A 9,319-nucleotide genomic window follows, 5' to 3' on the forward strand; every position below is an offset into this window, starting at 1 on the left:
AAAGGCACTAAATTCACGAAAAAAAGGAAACCACGAGCAACACGGGTATAAGGCATTTTTAACGTGCAACCCCCCCCCCCCCTCCCCACTGTAAATGACGGCAAATGGTGCTTTTTCATCATGGGATTACAGATTCCAACTACCCAAAAAACACTAAGTTCACAAAGAAATTCGTAATGACGAGAAAACACGAGAAAACGGCATTCTTGCAGACCCCCCCCCCCCCCTTTCCCACTGAAAATGTCGTCAAATGGCTGTTTTTCATATTCCAACAACCGAAAAATGCACTAAGTTCACTGTTCACATAATATCGAGAAAACACGAGATACCAATTCCGACACAAGCATTAAAATAAAACACGACTTGAACTGATCTCACCATTGGTTACACTATACCCAGAATTTGGATTAATAATTAAGAAATAACAACCCTTTCTCAGTCATCAATAGAATTAATATATTATATGGGGGAACACATTGTGTGGATAATAACTTACCTTGTTGGAGAAACGATGGAAAACGGCCAGGGTAGATAATAGAAGACCGAATGGTGGTTTACATGGGGTCTGTAATGGAATAAAATATTAGTGAACGACACTCAGGAATAATAGGTTTTTAAGAACACTACCTAACTTGAACTTCCCAACCTAACCTTAGACTACAAGCCATACCCTTACTTAACGGGGGGGCTAACGCCCCCCTGCGACCCCCTTACATTGCTGTATTCTTATTCCCAAAAGAACTTAACGGGGGGGGGGGCTACTGCCCCCCTGCGACCCCCCCCCCCCCCTAGAAAACTGTATTCTTGAACCCACATCCTTACATAAATACGTATCAGACATACAAACACCCCAATTCTTTCTTATGATCATATAAACTCATTAATAAAACATGGGAACGAATTATGTGAAGATTTAACTTACCGTAAATTGACTAAGAATCGTGGGTCGGCCACGGTGGGATTGATGGCGGTAGGAAAAGGGTCTGTAATAGAGTATAAGAATTAGTGAACAGTTCTCACACATTTAATGTTTAACTTGGTGTTTGATAATTCGAAAACGCATAATCTTTCATATATTCATTTTAAAAACATTAGAAATAAAACGGGGAAGAATATGAGGCATTTACTTTATAAAATTGATGAAGACACTGAAATATATTATAATATTAAAATAAGGAACGAATTTTTTGAAGATTTAATTCACCGTAAATTAAAGAAGAAACGTGGGTCAGTCAGGTGGTGTACGGCAACGGTGGGATTGACGGTGGTAGGAAAAGGATCTGTAATAGAGTATAAGAATTAGTGAACAGTTCTCACACATTTAATGTTTAACTTGGTGTTTGATGATTCGCAAACGCATAATCTCTCATATATTCATTTTAAAAACAATAAAAATAACACGGGGAAGAATATGAGGCAATTACTTTATATAATTGATGAAGACACTGAAATATATTATAATAAAAAATGGAACGTATTTTGTGAAGATTTAACCTACCGTAAATTAAAGAAGAAACGAGGAAAGACGGCATATTCAGGTTCAGGTCAGGATCGGCAACGGTTGGACTGGTGGCGGTAGGAGAAGGTTCTGTAACATAATATAACAATTAATGAACAGCACTCATACAGATAAGATATTTAACGTGGTGAATAATAAAAATATTTAACGTGGTGAATAATAATCCACTAACAACATAGTCTATCATACATTCATTTAAAACCAATATAATTAAAACAGGGAAGAATGTAAGGCATTTACTAAATATAATTCATGAAGACACGTGGAAGTTATGATATACTCAAAAATGAGAAAAGTTAACTAACCTTAAACTGTTCATTCATCGTCGGACTCGTAAACGGGAGGACGGGGATGGTTTCCATGCGGTCTGTATAGTTTTCCCACTTCCAGGAAAAACTGATGGACCGGATTAATGGGATAAGACTCGACGAACAGATACCTCGAAAAATACTGGTCAAAGTAATCTGCTTTCATCCCCGGTCTCTTTGACCATTCTTTCACGTTTCTCCACTGCCGCTCAATCGTCTGGGTATGAATACTAGGATCATTTGGATCCACAAAGTTCTCCGAATGATTAATAACTTTGTGAATATATCCTTCATTCGACAGTGTCTTGTAAGCGGCCCAGCCGTCGCTCATGATAACTGACCCAGCTTTAATGTATTGCCGTATCAACGGAATCAAAGTTTCAGCACTACGATCCTGTCCTTCTTTATGCAGGGGAATGATGAATTTTTTCTTTGATAAGCGCTCAATCCCACCGAATAACCAGACCTGGCTCAATTGTCTACCACGATGGTATTTTCGTTTCACAAAAAATGTTTCATCGATTTCCACGATGATATCGGGACCACCAATAGGTTCCTGGGTATACAACCAGTTTAGCGTAACCTCGGAACAAAAACTACGCCAATCGACACTTGTCCTGGTAGAAAAATGCAGAGTGCGAATTACTGTAGCATGGTCCCAGCTTTTTTGGACGAAATGGTTCGCAAACAGGACAATTTTCCACGCTGGCACGCGTGCATTTTCAAGAAAAGTACCCTTGAAGAGGCTAACACTGTAAGGACACTGTTTTCTTTTCTTTTTTTGAACACGAACATAACGACCACAATAAAACATATTTGCTTCTTGGCGTAAAGAACATGGCAAATTACAATATTTACATAACACATTAATAGGTAGAACGCCATGAGCTCGCAAATACTCCAAAGCGTTGGGAGTATTTAACCAAAATTCGTGAATAAACGACCAGGGATTTTCTTCGACTACTGTACCGTTACACGTGATTTCGATGGCGGCCATTGTACACACACTTCTAAAAAAATACGTCGTTCCAGTAACGAGGTCACAGTAGGAAAGAAGGTACAAGAAGCCCAATTTAAATCTCTTGGTGGGGTCGGCAGGTAGGTAGGAAGGTGTCGGCCAATCAAAACATCCGGGGGTTAGTTTTAATTGGTTTATTTGGGGACAAAGGCGTGACCTGGCCGAGAATTTGCATGCGATTGGCCCAATTTAAATCTCTTGGTAGTGTAGGCCTATCAAAACAAAAACACTCGGCGCGTGCGTGAAAAAAAAGGAATTTGAAAGCTAAATATGAATAAATGTTTTTTATCATAATGACTGTTATGTTTATTATACTAGAATAAGAGGAAAACGAAAGAATTTAATGAGTAAATAAATAAAGTACCCCAATTTAAATCTCTTGGTGGGGTCGGCAGGTAGGTAGGAAGGTGTCGGCCAATCAAAACATCCGGGGGATAGTTTTAATTGGTTTATTTGGGGACAAAGGCGTGACACTCGGCGAGTGCGAGAAAAAACTAAAAGCTAAATATGAATAAATGATACTTTTATCGTAATGGCTGTTGATATAATATGCAAGAGGTTGCAGTGATTAAGACAGGTCTTGATGGCTTGGGTGCTAGGTAGAGACTGCCCTTTATTCATAGCTACATGGGACTACATGATACCACATCCCCCTTATCACATACAAAGCATTGATTACACATAATAACTAATCTGGCATATAAGTACAAAGAAATAAACGATGAAAGTTCCATATTCAAACGTATTCCATTGTTTTCATCCCTTCACAATAAACATGCATAGTACAATTTGTGATTGTGGATAGTAATATAAACATAATAGCTATTATCTTTGCGGACTTTGGTCCGAATAGTGTTGGTTACAGCAGGGCAGTCATAAATATGAAAATAAGAGGCAAATTATAATTTTTTTTTTTTTTTTTTTTTTTGATGCAAAGAACAACAACACCCAAAATATATTAAAACAAAAATGGAAACCTGATACACATGTAACGAGTGTTCGAAATGGAGCCTGTTCTCCAGTCCGAGACTTGTAAATTTTCAAATAAAATTCATTATTCTGAATCACTTATCAGTCCTGAGACTGATAACTTTTCTTGAGTTTCAAACTCTGGTAACGACCTCTCAGAATTTTCGGTCATGAAACGAGGGGGGGGGGGGGGAGTTGTATATTATTATTTAACTTAACACTTTATGGGAATTTACGGTATGTGACCGCGTTACTTTCAATATATCTGGATGGGGTTTTCACCAGCCGGCCTGACTTGGTATACACCGCTGTCGGGTCTGTAGTGTTATCACTAGTTGCGGGTCTTTGGTGGGTTATTTCGGTCTCACTAGGTGGCGGCAGCGATATATCGGCGGGTCGTGGTGGAGGCTGTGCTGATGATGTTGGAGCCTGCTGCCGGGTGTTGGGCGGTTCTGTGTTTGTCGCGAGCGGTGTCGGACGGATGTGGGACCGGTTCCTCCTGAGGCACGCTCCGTTTTGGGCTTCCACAATGTATGATTGGGGTTCTTCTGACTTACGTACCACTCTGCCTGGCACCCATGTGTGGCAGGCCTTGTCGAATATTCGGACTGGTTGTTCGGGTTGGAGGTCTGTGAAATGCCGTTGTGTCCGATTTGGTCCTAGGCGGTCCTGGAGGTGGTTGCGGGTCGTGATGTGTGCGAGATGTGGTTCGTATCTGCCTGGTAGGTCAGTGGTCACATTGCGACCAAACATGAGCTCTGCGGGGCTGGTTGTCTTATTGTCGATCGGGGTGGCCCGTAAGTGGAGTAATGCAGTATGCATATCACCACCTGTCTCAAGGCATTTTTTGATAATCGCCTTGCATGTTCCAACTGCGCGCTCCGCGAGGCCATTGGACTGAGGGTAATGTGGGCTTGATGTGATGTGCTCAATACCCCAGGCTTTTGTGAAGTCCCTCATGGCTGCTCCCGTGTATTGAGGTCCGTTGTCTGAGACCAGGGTTTTGGGGCATCCGAACAGCGAACACAGGAATTTGAGGTGATTGGCCACACTTTCAGATGACAGGTTTTTTAGTTCGGTGACTATCGGGAATTTTGTGAAATAATCAGTTGTGATCAGATATGTCTTGTGGCCAATTTGGAAGATGTCCGAAGCGACTTTGAACCAGGGCATTGGGGGAATGTCATGATGCGTGGTTTCACTAGGACTTTGCTGGGGCTGGTACTTCTGGCATATGTCACATGCCCTGACCTTGTCCTCTATATCCTTTGCAATGTTGGGCCAGAATACACACTCCCGTGCCAGGGCTTGTGTTTTTGTGATCCCTTGGTGGGACCGGTGGAGCTGGTCCAGTATACGGCCTCTGACCTCTTTGGGGATGATAACTTGTCGCCCTTTGAATATGACTCCGTCTTCCACGGCAAGGCACTCTCTGTATGAGAAAAACTGGCGGATATCGGGGTGACAGCCTTTTACTGAGGTAGGCCAACCCTCGATGATAGTATGCTTGAGAGTGCGCAGCACTGGGTCGGTGTCAGACCTATGGCGGACCTCTTCCAAAATCTGGGGACCAAATTTTATGAGTGCAACTGATATCACATCGATGTCATCTAGTTCCAGTCCGTCCACTCGTGTATCCAAAGGGATTTCCTTGTCATTTTGTGGGTTAGGAAGGCGTGATAGGGCGTCGGAGAGTACAAGGGTTCGTCCTTCCTTGTACTTGACCCTCATGTCATACCCCTGCAGTTTCAAGAAGAGACGTTGTAGTCTAGGTGGGGCACTGATCAGTGGCTTCTCCCAAATATTAACGAGGGGTTTGTGGTCAGTGACAGCTTCGAAGTCTCTTCCGTATAGGTAGGTATGAAATCGTTGCACGCCGTGTACTAGTCCAAGGGCCTCTCGCTCGATATTGCTGTAATTTGCCTGCGTTGGTGTCAGGGCTTTGCTGGCGAAGGCTATTACCTTCCCGTCTTGGATGAGGGCCGCCCCGAGGCCTTTTTGCGATGCATCGACTTCAAGAGTCACGGGTCGAGTTGGGTCATAGTAAGACAGCGTGCTTGATGGGGCTATTTGGCGTTTCAGGTGTTGATAGGTGGATTCATGGTCTTCTTCCCATTGGAAGGGCACATCTTCCTTGACCAGATCTCGAAGTCTTTGTGACTGAGCTGAGTAATGTGGTACATAGGGGCTGAGGTAAGTCATTACTCCCAGGAATCTCTGTAGTTCCTCTTTATTGGAGGGTGACGGCATGCTATGCAGGTCGTGTACCTTTGACGGGTCTGGCATCATGCCCTTGCTGGTATAGCGTGTTACGAAAAACTCTATTTCTGGTTTTGAAATGGAGCATTTCTTCGAGTTTAGGCTGAGTCCGTGTTGGGCTGCACGCTGCATGAACCCCATCAGGTTTTTGTCGTGTTCCGACTGGTCTTTCCCACATATTGCCACGTCATCAGCGATGCCAACAACACCTGGGAGATTCTCGATGATGGAGTCCATCCTGGCTTGAAATATGTCCTGGCTTACATTCAGCCCGAATGGTAGCCTTGTCCAACAATACCGGCCGTGTGGTGTTCGGAACGTTGTCAGTAGTTGTGAGTCCTCGTGTAGCGGTATACTCCAGTAGCCTGCTTTGGCGTCTAGCTTGGAGAACACTTTCGCTTTGGAGAATACCGGGTTGATCTCTTCTAGAGTGGGAATCTTGTGGGGACATCTTTTGAGGTTTTGGTTGAGCCGCTTGGGGTCCAGGCAGATCCGTAGGCTTCCATCGGGTTTTGTGACATACACAAGGCTGCTACACCAGTCTGTGTGTGCCGTTACGCGTCTGATAACCCCCTCTTTCTCCATAGTGTCAAGCTCGGACTTGATGCGGGGCTTCAGGTGGATACTCACCTTACGGGGCGGATCACAGAAAGGTATCGCGTCATCCTTGAGGTGGAGCATCGCGGGCTCTTTTAGTTTGCCGATACAGTCAAACTGTGCTGGGAATTGCGCTTTTAGTTGTTCGACTGACCTAATAGGGCCTTGTTGGCTTGGTTGCTCAGGTATTCCAGTAACGTCGTTGACATTGATATCCACAATACCAAGTTTTTGGCATGAGGGAAGGCCAAGTATGGCTGGACCAGACACATCAACCACGAAGAACTTTTCTTGCGAGAATGCTGGGTTGCTGAGTTTGCGGACGCTGAGCATTAGTGACCCTAGGCAGGGAATATTGTCGCCACTGTATGATGTTAGTCTTACTGACGGTTCTGGGGATAGTACGAGGCTGGTGGGTGCATCACCAAACATTTGCTTGTATGTCCGCAAGGGCAGCGTATTGCCACCGGAACCTGTGTCGATTTTGAGTTTCAGGGGCCCATAGGCTGGGGGGTTTTCATGCTTGACCATGAGCTTTGAGAATGCTTCTCGTTTCGGTGCCACTCCTATGTCAGATATCGTTATCATGTCGAAGTTTGGCATATAATCTGTTTCTTCATCAAGATTAGGGTTTTCATTAACCATGACTTCGTGTTGCCTGTGGTTAGGAGCCCGATTCGGCCGTCGGTAGAAGCGCCCTCTTGTCTTGCTCTGACGTTGTGTCTGCTGCATGTTGTCTCCTGGCATTGTTCTGCCTCCATCAGTTTTGCGGCACATCTTTTTCCAGTGCCCCTTGATGCCACAACCACTACATCTGTCATTGTAAGCGGGGCAAGACCTTATGGGATGACTAAGCCCACAGTTCCAGCAGGGATTGTCCGTGGTTTGTAGTTTGTTCCGTGGCTCGTTGCTTTCCCTTCGAATTGCATCCACGTTGGTATGGCTTGTACTTGTGTTCTCAGAGCTCATCTGTATGGAGCGTAATGATGCCGTGGAGGCCGCAATGGCCTCGTATTCCCGACCTCTCTCTAGAACGTTGCTCACAGCATAGCCCTTCGGTTTAGTTAGGAGTTCTTTCCAAAATTCTTCGAATTGTGTTCGTAGTATGGTCATTTCGATAAGTCGTTCGTTGAGTTCTCTGTCTTCAAACTCGCACTTTGTCGCTTTTTCACGGAGTCTGGCCAGGAATTGACTGATTGTTTCAGCAGGTTTCTGTTTGGTATTTGCAAATTCGAGGCGGTGAACTCGGAAATTTATTTTCACCGTTGCATCAACCTCACTTTCAATAAGCCTCCATATGTTCTGCGGCACACGTTGCTCCTGTTCAGTGAGGCCGCTCGCCAAGATACGCCTCATGCCCTCATCGCCGAGGGCAATTTTAATTTTAGTTGCTTGCTTGCCCGGGTCTATGACTTCCTGGTCTTCGAGGTATAAGTTCATGCGCGCCTTGAATGCACGAAACGACTCTGCCAGGGGCTGGTGAGCCCAGTCCATACTTGGGCATTTAGGCTGGGCCATGATTGGATTCGGTTTCGAGTGTTACACAATAGATAGATAGTGATTGGATTAATAACACAGTTTACGGTTCACAAAGAGACATATAATGAGAGTATAGAAATCACTACAAAAATTTGTCACTGGTAGCCGGCACGGTTTTCAGTTTTGTTTACACTGCTGAATGTACGTTGTTGTTTGGCTCATTTTGTAAAGTAGTGCGCGGATAACAATGGCCAAAATACTTGTAAGTAATCTATTCACAACTTTCTTCACTATTCTCACTGTAATCACGGTGCACTAATGTCCATTCTATGCCATATCCTGACTATATAAGTTATGTATGGTTGTTATCTGGGCCGGTATGACAGTCTTTGTCTGGTTGCTGTTGGGTGAAAATGGCGTCTTCTGCAGCCGCTGGTAATAAACTCTGGCTTATTATGAGTCCTCTTCTCAGTTATTACGGACAGGAGAGGTATGTAAAGTGTCTCTATGGTCCGGGTTTTTTGATGGAATGGCGTGGGGTGCGTTACCACGCTGCCACCATGATATAATATGCAAGAGGTTGCAGTGATTAAGACAGATCTTGATGGCTTGGGTGCTAGGTAGAGACTGCCCTTTATTCATAGCTACATGGGACTACATGATACCACAGCTGTTATGTTTAATATAGTAGAATAAGTGGAAAACGAAATGAATAAATAAACCATGAAATAAGCAAGGCCATACTTGCGTAGGTTATACTTGCGTACCCAAAATACATCGCATTAACCTTGGGGAGCCGATGAATGGTAAGTAGAGCAGTTATTACTACGACTACTACTACTACTACCAAGAAAGAGCAAACTGTGAGGAGCTTCCTGTGGCATGGGTCAGAGCAAACGGAACTTAGGAAAATTTACGACATAAGCTAAACGATTTCTTTTATTATCACGTGTAATAAGATCTGAGCGATTTATTTTTAAGGTTTTAAACTCGTGTACTACTAGTAATCAATTGAACTATGATGTTTAAAATCGTTATGAAACAAAAGGGATAATCTAAAATAAAACATATATATATATATATATATATATATATATATATATATATATATATATATATATATATATATATATATATATGTGTGTGTGTGTGTGTGTGTGTGTGTGTGTG

The 9,319-nt window shown here is 43.5% G+C and overlaps 1 long non-coding RNA gene across 1 annotated transcript; it reads right to left on the reverse strand.

Moving 5' to 3' along the window:
- Positions 1-243: 243 nt before the first annotated feature.
- On the reverse strand, positions 244-1,281 carry LOC137643982 (uncharacterized). The gene is made up of 3 exons (XR_011045107.1): positions 1,205-1,281; positions 923-983; positions 244-565 (listed from the first exon to the last, which is right to left on the reverse strand). It is a non-coding gene; the product is annotated as an uncharacterized lncRNA (long non-coding RNA).
- Positions 1,282-9,319: the final 8,038 nt, after the last annotated feature.

Source organism: Palaemon carinicauda, chromosome 1, assembly GCF_036898095.1.
Source record: "Palaemon carinicauda isolate YSFRI2023 chromosome 1, ASM3689809v2, whole genome shotgun sequence".
NCBI lineage: Eukaryota > Metazoa > Arthropoda > Malacostraca > Decapoda > Palaemonidae > Palaemon > Palaemon carinicauda.